We start from the raw sequence: 12,249 nt of genomic DNA, 5'->3' as shown, positions 1-12,249 counted from the left end.
TGAGATTAAACACTCTCATTGTCAATAATGTTAATTGATATTGACCAGATCTCACGTTATATCTTTTGGTACAGCCACTATCAAGGTTATACATTGGAATATATTCTGAAAAATACAATCAAAATTATTTGTAAATATACAAATGACTCTATTGATATCGAATACAAAATTGAAGATACAATACTTCCATTTTGGACCCTCAAATTTTAAAATAATTAGTTGTAAAAGCTATCTTTTAATCAGCAGGTAACTGTTGTGAAAATATAAGAAAACAAATTACTAGCATTATACTTATAACCCCTAGAAATATAAATAACATGAAAAATATTTTGGAGGCATTCCATTTGATTACATTTATTGACAGATTTTAAAGAAATTTCTAGCAAGGTTTGTATTAAAAATCATAATAGAATAACTGAATTATTGATACAGTCATTTTATTTTGACATCACTAGAGTCTTATGTATATTCAAAAGATCAGTTTGTTCTTACAGCCTCATTTTGAAAAACAATGCATCATTTCAAAAAAATCATTTTCAGCTTACATGTTTGTGTGGTAAAAAAAATAAAGAATTTACCAAAAGTATACTCATCAACATATCTGCTTTGAATTTAGCATTAATACTTTTAAAAACAATTGTACTAAAGAAAAAAGATGTGCATTTGAACAAAAACAACACATTAACATTTGAACTTTACCATTACAGTTAATTAGTGAAACTGTGCACATGGTTTCAAAAGAAAAATGTGTGTATCATCTTTCTGCAATCATTTTAATAAATTTTTATGTTCCTTTATTTAAATTATTATGAAAGGTAATTTTATATTTTTAATGTATGATGATCATGAAATAGACCCTTCAACAAAAATTATTTTATATAAAAGAAAAGTCATTATATTCTTGGATTTCTGTTGAAGAAAATGAAATTTTTCATTATTGGTGTAGGTAAGAAATACACTAGCACTATAAAAATAAATTAATGAAAACTGTTAAGTTTATATGTTACTTGATAAATTTTTAACTTAAAGATTTTGAACATAGAATAAATCATGCTCAGCAAAGCAGGTGAGACATTTCAATGTGTCCACACTTGTTATTGTAAACATCTTGCTTTTTGACTATTTTTGCAAATAATTTTTATATTTATCACCTCTGTGAAATTTTTATTTGTCATGTATATAACATGTGAAAATCTGACTAGATTTTTTTCTTCATTAATGACCTCTTTTGAATTTAGCCTGGCATGTATCTAGTACAAAATATTGTATTTAAAAATACATAGATGTCATAAGCATGATGTCATTAAGGATTATACTTTATCTGGTATGAGCCATAGTATTCTCTGTATTTCTTAGACAGAGTCTGAGATATTTAAATTATTTCTTTGTTGTTTCTGCATTCTACTTTTGTTAAGTCTTATGATAAAAGTGTATTAAATTTATTTTTACACCACAGTTTAAGAATTTGTATATAAAATATGTTTGTAAAAAATGAAATTTTATTTGAAAACATACTATTTAAGTATTTTGATATTTGTACATAAAGTGCACATTTGTTATTTATATAGAAATCTATTCTACCTTCCATTTTCAAACTTCTTGTAGGCCATTGATTTAATTATACTTGGTGTTACATTTAAGCATATATCATTTTGTTTTCTAATTTAATTGTCCCAACACACAAAGCTGCAGGGGATATGGTAATGGTCTCTATTCATCTGTCCAAAAACACATCAATTGTCAGAGACTGGTTGGAATGTATCAACATATTCTCTTGACCATGCATTTTTTTCTGTTCGATTTGACAACTTTATAAGGCAATTGAAGATTTTTTGGCCTTTGTAAAGCATTTTATCAAAATAATCATTTATTTTTTTTACCTTAAATTATGTAAAACTTAATCAAATTTTGTTTGATATTCACATATAATCTCATTTGGAATATAGTTTCTGTGGTAAAATCATCTTTATTCTCTTTAACTTCTTTGTTATGATTTCATTTTCTGTTGGGTAGCTTTTTTGAAAATTATTACAAAATCAGTAGTTTACTTAGCAGACAACAAGTAGTTTAAATTTTGGAAGGTACAATTAGGTTTCTATTTTATATTGTGCCTGGTCACACTAAATTTTATCTCTTCACCTTTATATATTTGAAATTTTATATTGAATTGTAAATACACAAATTTTACATTTTTTAATTTAAAGATTTTATCAGGTGTAGTCAATGTGATATGTCTATAGGTGTTTTTGTAAAGGACTTAATACTTCAGGAAAGTAATGTTGTCCTATAATAACCTTACAGGACAAGGTTTGTCTTTAAAATAGACTAAAGAGATCACTGTATTACTAGGTGGACATTAATTTACTAAAGTAATCATTATATTACTAGGTAGTCATTTATTTACTAAAGTAATTCTTTTATTACTTAAGTAATTATTTTATTACAGAAGTCAATATTTTATTACAGAAGTCAATATTTTATTACTATAGTAACTATTTTATTACTAAAGTAATTATTGTATTTCTAAAGTAATTATTTTATTACTAAAGTTATCATTGTATTTCTCCAAATTTGACTTGATAAGGTATGACAATGACTTGCCTATTGGAGCAATATGTATGATACTGAAGTTCTGCCCTAGCATGAAATTAAATAAAATTACTACATTTCCAAGTCTATTGGAATTCTTAGAGAGTTGCCAAGCAACACATTTATTCTTGTAGATCAAATGAAATTTTAAAATTGTATACACATTTCAACTTTAGATATTAGAAGTAGTTAAACATTTTCATTTATATTGATATATGAATGTTTTGGAAATTTTTATATTGGTACATGTATTAAGGTATTTTGGTGCTCTCTTTTGAAATCAACAATTTAATAGAATTACTAACACTTCCTCTTTGGAGGAAAAATATGTAAATCTGGTTTTGAACTTAGGCTATGAAAGAGGGTTTGGATGGGGTTAAATGATTAAAGAATAATGCCCTTAAAAAATGAAGATTAGAGAATAACGGGCAAAAAAAAATGAAGATTAGAGAAAAAAGGGGTGAAAATTAAATGTTTACAGAAAAACAGACCCCCCCCCCCCCCCACCCATCCAGACCCTCATGAAAGTCTTCAATTATGATATTTGCTCCTGTGGATCCATTTATTTTTCGTGGGTACCATTTTTTCATGGATTGAGGAAAACTTACATATTCGTAGATATTTGATTTTCGTGGTATTGCCAAAATCTGCATTTTACCAGATAGAAAATTTGTCATTCATGAATACTTTATTTGGTGGTTCACCTATACCCTTGAACAAGAAAAATTAGTATCCAACGAATTATAATGAATCCACAGTATTTAAATAGAACAAAATGTAAGGGATTATTTATTTCTGACTAGGTAGGCCATTCAAAATTTTCAAAAGTGACAGTCACATTTCAGTAGTTTATACATACAAATATAAACAAATTGCAGCTCAGTCTTCATCTCAGGCCAGTTTATTCAAGATTTTCCCCAACTTCATTTATTTATCTCTTGTTTGAAACTTATAAATGTTGTTTTTTATATAAAATATTTGTATTTATAAATCAGATCAGTAAAAAAAATGGTTTGTATAATTCTGATGTATAAAGTATCAAATGTATATATAATATTTTTATCAATAAATCAGAAAGTAGGTCAATTTATTTTAAAAGATTTTTTAATGTTTCTTTGCTTGTAGAGTGTAAACAAGTCATCAAGTAAAATAAAATTGTGGGTCACAAGATTAACACTGTGATACAAAGTTCACCGACTTTTTATGCTTTAATTACTAGTCATATGCTTTTCACTGAATTTATTAACAAAAGATGATTTAGTCGAATTTCTCAATATATTCAAGAAAAATATGTAAAGATACAAAACCTAAAGAAAAATAATTTTTTTGCTTGATTAGAACAGACTCCATGTAGCCTCAAGTTTGTTTTCTCTATGGTAAGATTTGTGTAACAATATTGTAGGTGTTGGTATGTGTACCAGTGAGTTTGTTATTTTTTTAGTCAATTTGTTTGTTAGGGTGAATGTGTTCAGCTTATATTGTTATTGCAGACTGCATAAATTGTGTGAAAAGATTTATATTGAAAGCTCTAATGAACTGTTTACTTTCTTCGTCATTTTTATACTACCGCAAAAAAAATTTGCCTTCATATAATGGTATGATGTCGTCATCTGCGTCTGTGTAGTCCAAAGACACATTTGGAGTCCGGACAATATCTTTTGTTTAAGTGAATTGATCTCTATGAAATTTAATAAAAAAGGTTCTATACCTCAAAAGGAAGGTTGGGATTGATTTTGGGGATAATGTTCCAAACTGTTTTGGAATTAGGGGCCCAAAAGGGGACCAAAACAAGTATTTTTCTACTTTCAGGATATCAACTTGTGTATTAGTATTTCAATTGCTCTGAAATTGTACCACAATGTTTAATACCACAGGTAAAAAGTTTAGATTAATTTTGAGGGTTATGGTCCCAAAGGTTTAGGAATTAGGGGCCAAAAAGGGGGCCCAAAATAAGCATTTTTGTTTTCAAACAATAACTTGTATTTAAGTGTTTGAATCTCTCTCAAATTATACCACAGGTCTCCATACCATGAAGGGATGGTTAGTATTGACTTTTGGGGGGTTATGGCTCAAAATGTTTTGGAATTAGGGGCAAAAAAAGGGGAAAAATTAGGTTTTTGGTCAATGGACAATTAAGACAATTTTAAAGCAGTGTAATGGAGGTAACTCAAAACATTTAATATACAATGTTGGGTATGTTCGAATTTACCTCTTACACTACTTGTAAAGTATGTTTAAAGAAATGTTAGGTTTTGGACTAATTGCAAAAAAAAAGGGGGATGGTAGTAGTTTTCAATTTTTTTTTCCAAATTTTTGTAAAGTTTGAAGAAGAAATCTTCAATTGCACAATAATTTGTAAGATCTTGACATTTGTTTTGTGTCAGAAACTCAAATTATGTCAAAAATTTAATCACAATCCACATGCAGAGCTGTATCAAGCTTGAATGTTGTGTCCATACTTTCCCCCTGAACTGTTCAGGGTTCGACCTCTGCGGTCGTATAAAGCTGCACCCTGCGGAGCACCTGGTTTTACCTTAGAAAATATTTTGACCCTACATTTTTAGATAATAGTATCGGGATGAGTTAAGTTAAACATTAAACAAAATAGTGATAGTTATTTGAAATTGCTGAGTTTACGTAGAAAAAGGAAAGACTTTCATTAATTGAATAAGAATTACACAAAAATTCACAAAATATATACAAAGGTCACATAAGCATTAATATTTTATTATTGTTTATTTATATTTCTGTACATGTATTCCTAAAATGAGATTAATTACACTTAATTTTAATTACTATTTATTCAGAATTTTTTGTTTGCATCAATTATTGTGATGTTTAATCAATGAACAAAAATGTGAGATTAAGTATTGCTATTGCCAAAATTTTTAAAACAAAAAAATGATAACTAAAATTTAGAGTATAATAGTGAATTTAAAAGATTTCTTTGAAAGACTTGGAACAAATTCAAAGTTTAAAGAGAAGCATTATTATGAATTCTTTGTAATCATGCATGTAGAAAACTTTTCTTGTGTTGTCATTGAAGCAGATATTGAAATTCAAGTATAGATGTCAATTCCCAAGATATCAGCAGAAGACTCAATGTATCTTTCAAAATTTAAAAAAAAATCGTATGCGTCGTCGTCGTTGTCTGCATCGTCCTTGTCGTCTGCGTAGTCCGAAGACACATTGGTTTACGGATAATAACTTTAGTTTAAGTGAATAGATCTTTATGAAATTTTTTCAGAAGGTTCAATACCACAAAAGGAAGGTTGGGATCAATTTTGGGGATGATGGTCCCAGTCGTTAGGAATTAAGGGCCCAAAAGGGGCCCAAAACAAGCATTTTTTCTAGTTTCAGGATAATAACATGTGTACAAGTATTTCAATTGCTCTGAAATTATACCCCAATGTTGAAAACCACTAGTAGAAGATTTGAATTCATTTTAGGGGTTATGGGCCAAAGTTTAGGAATTAAGGGCCAAAAAGGGGCCAAAACAAGCATTTTTCAAGTTTCCAGACAATAACTTGTGTGTAATTATATGGAGCTCTCTGAAATTGTACCACAATGAACCATATAACAAAGGGAAGGCTGGGAGTAAGTTTTGAATTAATTGCCCAAAATATGTAGGAATTAGGAGCCATAAAAGGACCAAAAAGAAGCATGTTTCTAGTTCCCAAACAATCATGACAATAACTTGTGTTTAAGTGTATGGATCTCTCTGAAATTGTGTACTACTAGGTTCAATACTACAAAGGAAAGCATGGGATTGAGTTTGAGGGTTATTGCTCCAAGAGGGGTTTCATTAAGTTGGGGGGGGGGGGGGTACCATTTTTTTAAGGGATTCCTTTTTTCAAAATTTTTCAAATTTCGAATTTTGAAAAGATTTAAGAAGAAATCTTCAATTGCACAGTATTGTGCAATAGCTTTGTTAGATCTTTGACCACATAATTTTTCTGACAAAAACCTATATTATGTCAAAAATTTGATAACAATCCAAATTCAGACAGTATCAAGCTTGAATATTGTGACCAAATTTGCCCCAACTGTGCAGGGTTCTACCACTGGAGTTGTATAAAGCTGCGCCCTGTGGAGCACCTGGTTAAACTTATTATTTTACTAATTAAAATGCTTTTAACATTTAGAAATGAAGAACACAAAGTTAAATTGAATAATATTAAAAACAATATGAAAAATGTTTACAACGAATGTTCTCTCCAAATTTCAATGCTACCCAAAGTTCAGGTTCAGTCATTTACGTTTCTATGTATGGACTTTTCATTGCTAGTTTTCAGTAAGATATCATAACATTCAGTTTAACAGCAGACGATATCAGAATAATGATTTTCTCACTTGAGCCGGCAAGGTTGTTATGACCAATGTTAATCGGTTTATTGCTAATTTTACCTATGATAATGTGCCAATTTCATTGGCAACGCCACATGCCCCCTTAGTTTCTAGCAATAATTTTCATATCACTCGACTTCGCTGAGAAAGGAAATTATCAGTCAGCAAGATCAAAGAAAAATTTCGTAAAATAGCGATAACTATGATTACACATATACAAAACATGACATGGTATTTTTAGTGGTCATTACAAGTTCATATTTTTATTTTTGTTTTCTTTATGTGTATATGTTAAGCTTGATATCTATGATTTTTTTAAAGCATAATTTTAGAATTGTACTAAAGAAACAATGATACATTGAGAATACATGGAGAATATGTAGATTGAATAAAAGTATATGTAGTTGTGTTTATGATGTTGAGGGCATCAGTACACTTATAGGTGACTTATAAATGGCATATTTTGTAAATATTAGTTAAGGACATAATTTGTTTCACTGTTTTTTTTTTAATATGACTCAAAGGAGTTCTTGGGTATATGACAATGAGCCCCAACAGTTATAATTAATGGAAACAACAAAAGTAAATTGAAAGAGTTTCAAAAGGCCAATGTTACCATGATATAAATCTGCTATTTTTTATGAGATTTAACAAGTTAAACTTAACGTAAACCAACACAGTTAAGACTATTAGAACAATTGTATATGCCTCTTAAAAGAAGTGAATACTAAGAAAAGGAGGATATGTCTATATAGAATTCAGAAATTCTAAAGAATTTCCTTTTCCATTTTGCTTTCAACATATTAGTATTTCAAGTTTTTCTTTGATAGTTGAGTTGTCTCTTTATTTTTTTTTACCCTAGATGATCGATGGGGTATGACTGGCCAGGTTACTCAATGTACAAATTTTCTAATGATATTGCGCAAGTTGGTAAAAAAAATAGTGAAATAAATTATTGTTACTATGAAACAACATTTTCTTATCATGTATTGTTCACTTTTCATATTATTTCATATAAGCTGAACAGAAATAGTTTAGGTTAGGGCTATGAATCTTTTAAAAGGCAATGCAGGTTTCATTGTATTATTATATTATTAAATTTGATTAAAGCCATGTTCCATAATTGAATGTATGAGCGAGTCAGGAGGGTTATTGAATAAATGTTAACGTTTATTTTTTTATAGCAGCTTTAAGAACCTTATAGAAATTGAAAAAAAATATTGTTGGTTGCTAGGATTATGGGAAAGTTTCTCTCTCCATACCCCTGTCACTAACACACATTTAATTCTAAATCAGCTCTCAAAGGAGATCTAATCTATTCATAGTGACATCAGACATTGAATTTTCAGCTTAAAGTGCTAAGATATTTTTATGTAGAATTTTAATTGCAAAATAAAATCCAAATACGATGTAGTGTGCATAAACAGTCTGCATAATGCATTAGATGCATTAGACTACAAATATAGCTGGTAATTTTGCAGTAGTATCTAGTATAGGACATTGTAATCAGATTATGTTCACATGTTAAACTTTCATACATTTTGAGCACTTTTAGAGCTTTGATTTTACTCATATATCATGTGAAATTGTTATTGTTATACTTTTGTCTTCTTTGCTGTATCAATAGAAATATGTTAGAGTTAAAGTGATATTGTTTAATATTTTATGCATGTTATAGAGTCCATGTATGTTTAGTCTTGTTATCTTTCAGATTTTTATTCTACGGCTTGATCAGATATCTCAAATGTTTTTATCAATGCACTCAAAAGTCAAATTTGTTTTCTCATTGGTAATTAGATAAACAGGACTTTATTTAGAAGTCTGAATATGAAATAAAGTATAAAACATAATGTTTAATGTATAATTCTAGAACACCTGAGTTAAGTTGAATTCACTTAAGGTCTTGTTTGATGTATAATTCAAGAACACCTGAGTTTAGTTGAATTCACTTAAGGTCTTGTTTGATGTATTGCTATAACTTTGTTGTCTTGCAACTGTTAAAAGATGCCAAAAGATACCAGAGGGACAGTCAAACTCATAGATAAAAAATACACTGACAAAGCCATGACTGAAAATGAAAAAGACAAACGGTAAATAATAGTACACAAGACACAACATAGAAAACTAAAGACTTAGCAACACGAACCCCACCAAAAAACTGGGGGTGATATCAGGTGGTCCGGAAGGGTAACTGTTCAGATTTATCTTGATTCTTCAGATCCTCAACCACTTTCAAAATTTGAATATGAACACTGCTATCTTTACAAAAGCTGTTGTGTATTCATCACTTCGCAAGAAGCTTCATTCACTTGCCATGTATTTACTGGTGACCAGAAAATTTAGAATAACTTTATATTTTGTTTAGACTGTGTTAAGGCTGTGATGTTGATACAAATTGAAATTAAAAACTAAATTGATCTATGAATACAAATGCTACTTTGATCTTTTAATATCTAGAAATTGCTAAGCACCTGTCTGGTCTTCATGATAACAATGTTATACTTTAGTGTTTCTGTTGTTTCGTTGTTTTCCTCTAATAGTTGATGTGTTTCCCTCAGTTCTAGTTTGTAACCTGGATTTGTTCTCTTTGAATCGATTTACGACTTTCGAACAGCAGTATATTACTGTTGTACTGTTGCCTTTATTTTTATCCATAGATAAAACCAAATACAACATCTTACTTGTGTGTAAATCACTTCACATAAACTGATTGATATAGGAATAAGATATTTACAATTCTCCTTGAAACAACATGTATACAATGACACTTGCCAAGGAGGTAATCCAGAATATAATTAAAGGTTTGTTCTGTATTCCTTTGGAAATAAAAAAAAATGTCCTTACATTTGCATCTCAAGGGTTGCCTCATGGAGCAGGATGTATTTATCATGCTGGAGCATTGTTGTCAAACCAAGTTTTTGGTGGGGTTGCCTCATGGAGCAGGATGTATTTATCATGCTGGAGTATTGTTGTCAAACCAAGTTTTTGGTGGGGTTGCCTAATGGAGCAGGATGTATTTATCATGCTAGAGCATTGTTGTCAAACCAAGTTTTTGGTGGGGTTCATGTTGCCCAGACTTTAGTTTTCTTTGTGGTGTTTTGTGTACTATTCTTTTTCAGTTTCCAGCCATAACGTTGTCAGTTTGTTTTTCGCTAATAAGTGTGGATGTGACCAAGGTGTGACTATGTTATCATATGAGGTGGGCTTGGTACATGATTTTTATTTGGAAGAAAGAAAAGAAGCTATCATTATCTTTTAACTTCATGCTCCCCTTTATAGACGATGTCCTATCACTTACTAAATAATTAAAAGTTTGATGACTAATTTGAAGACATTATTCTATCCATTGTAATTTGAAATACAGAATACAACAGAACTGAGACTTAAAGTCTCTCTCATATCTTGACTTACATCTAGAAATTAACAAGGAGGTGTGTTGTCAACAAAACATAACGGCGACAAAAGAGATGTTGATCTCCCAATTTTGTGTTCCATTGCTATGTGGCAACATTCCAGCAGCTCCTGCATATGGAGTATATGTATCCTAGTTGATACAATATTCAAGAGATCGCATTTCCCATCATGATTTATTTGTCAGTTAGAAGGTTGATGCTCACAAGGAAACTTTTAATCAAAGAGTTCCAAGAAATAGCGTCCGTAAAATTAAAATGATTATTTCACTATCAGGAGTTTGTTGACAGTTATAAAATACCTACAGGATCTGCTTACCATTTCGGGATCAACTAAATGGTAGGGTTCATGTTGTTTGGTCTTTCGTTTTCTATGTTGCGTTTTGGAAACAGTTGTTTGTCTTTTGCTAGATTTTCGGTTTTTGTAAAGGCATTGTCAATTCAATCATTTGACATGAGTTGCATATCCCTTGTGTATCTTTTGTTTCTCTTTTCACGAAATTATGTTAAAAGAGACTTAGCAAATATTTCTCATTTCTTGATGATCAGGTGGCAAGTATGCCACAAATGATTTCCCTTTGGATCCTGTGGAAACAAATTGAATACAGTTGCTGCTTTGTCTGTCTAACCTTTGTATGGAAGAATGAATACCCGAATTGCCTCAATAAAATAATTATTAATTTGTTCGATACGAAAGAAACCGTTTGGCAATGCTAAATTCTGATTGTTAAGTGTTACAATTTCTTGATTGCTTAGAAAAATCGTAATAAGGGCCAATTGCTACCAATTTATGGTAACTGAGTAGGATTATTGGGTAGAGAACCTCTGACATTGGACTAAATCTTGGACTGATATTCTAATAGTCCCAGGCCAAATACTCAGCTGAGCATTAATCCTGGATAAATCAATCATAGGACTTCTATTTTCCTTTGTAATTTTAACCAAAGATAAAGAATTTTATCTTTCATTACTGTAAATATAAAACTGAATAAGTGTTCTTACAAGCAACGTTATATTGTTGTGTTTTCTAAGTCCTACACGAAACCTCTTTCTAATATAAATGATCAACATCAAATTTTATCAGCAAACAAAGCCGGGCTTAAAAAAATACCGAACTTAAAGTTATTGTGAAAATACCTATTGTAAAGGTGGCGTGTTTCTGATGTGGATACTAACAAATTCCAAAGATCTTTGAAGTACTAGTACATACAACATATATAAGACTCTTTCATCTTGCAATAGTATTACAACAGTTGGATTTTTACGCTTTTATTCCCCGTCCGAACTTAAAAAAACAAATAAAAAAGAGTTGGTTTTATTTGTTTCATAAACATATATAAAAGAATGGCCAACGTATAAACAAGTATCTTGTTTGGGGAATGGATAAACCGACTTTGTAAAATATCACTCTGATCCAAACATTCTCTAAAGCTGACATTATCCAGATGCTTCATTTCTTTATTTACAACATATTATTTACCTTTGGAGGACGTTTTTTTTCAACAAACAATCGCTCTCCGAAGATAAAATAAAACAATTTGGTGACTATTTTGAACCCATCTATCCCATCGATCTAAAATAAAGGATACACAAGATACAATTGAGTAGGTCCAATAACTTGACTTGCATCTAGATTAGAACATTAACAATTGGGGTTGGTTGAAAACAAACATTTACGATAAAATAGATGATTTAAGTTTCCAAATTGAAAACTTTACATTTCTGTGAAGCAACATTCCAGCAGCGCCTGCGTACGGATTATACATCTTCTAGTTGATAAGATTTTCCAGGGCTTGTATTTCATATCTTTATTTCCATAATACAGGGTTGCTGTTCGCAAGGAAGCTATTAAACCAAAAGTTCCAAGTGATGAAGTTGAAATCATCCATTATAAATAGTTGGT

Source organism: Mytilus edulis, chromosome 3 (assembly GCF_963676685.1).
Source record: "Mytilus edulis chromosome 3, xbMytEdul2.2, whole genome shotgun sequence".
Lineage (NCBI taxonomy): Eukaryota > Metazoa > Mollusca > Bivalvia > Mytilida > Mytilidae > Mytilus > Mytilus edulis.
The sequence above is the reverse complement of the archived record's forward strand: the minus strand, read 5'-3'. Positions refer to the sequence as shown.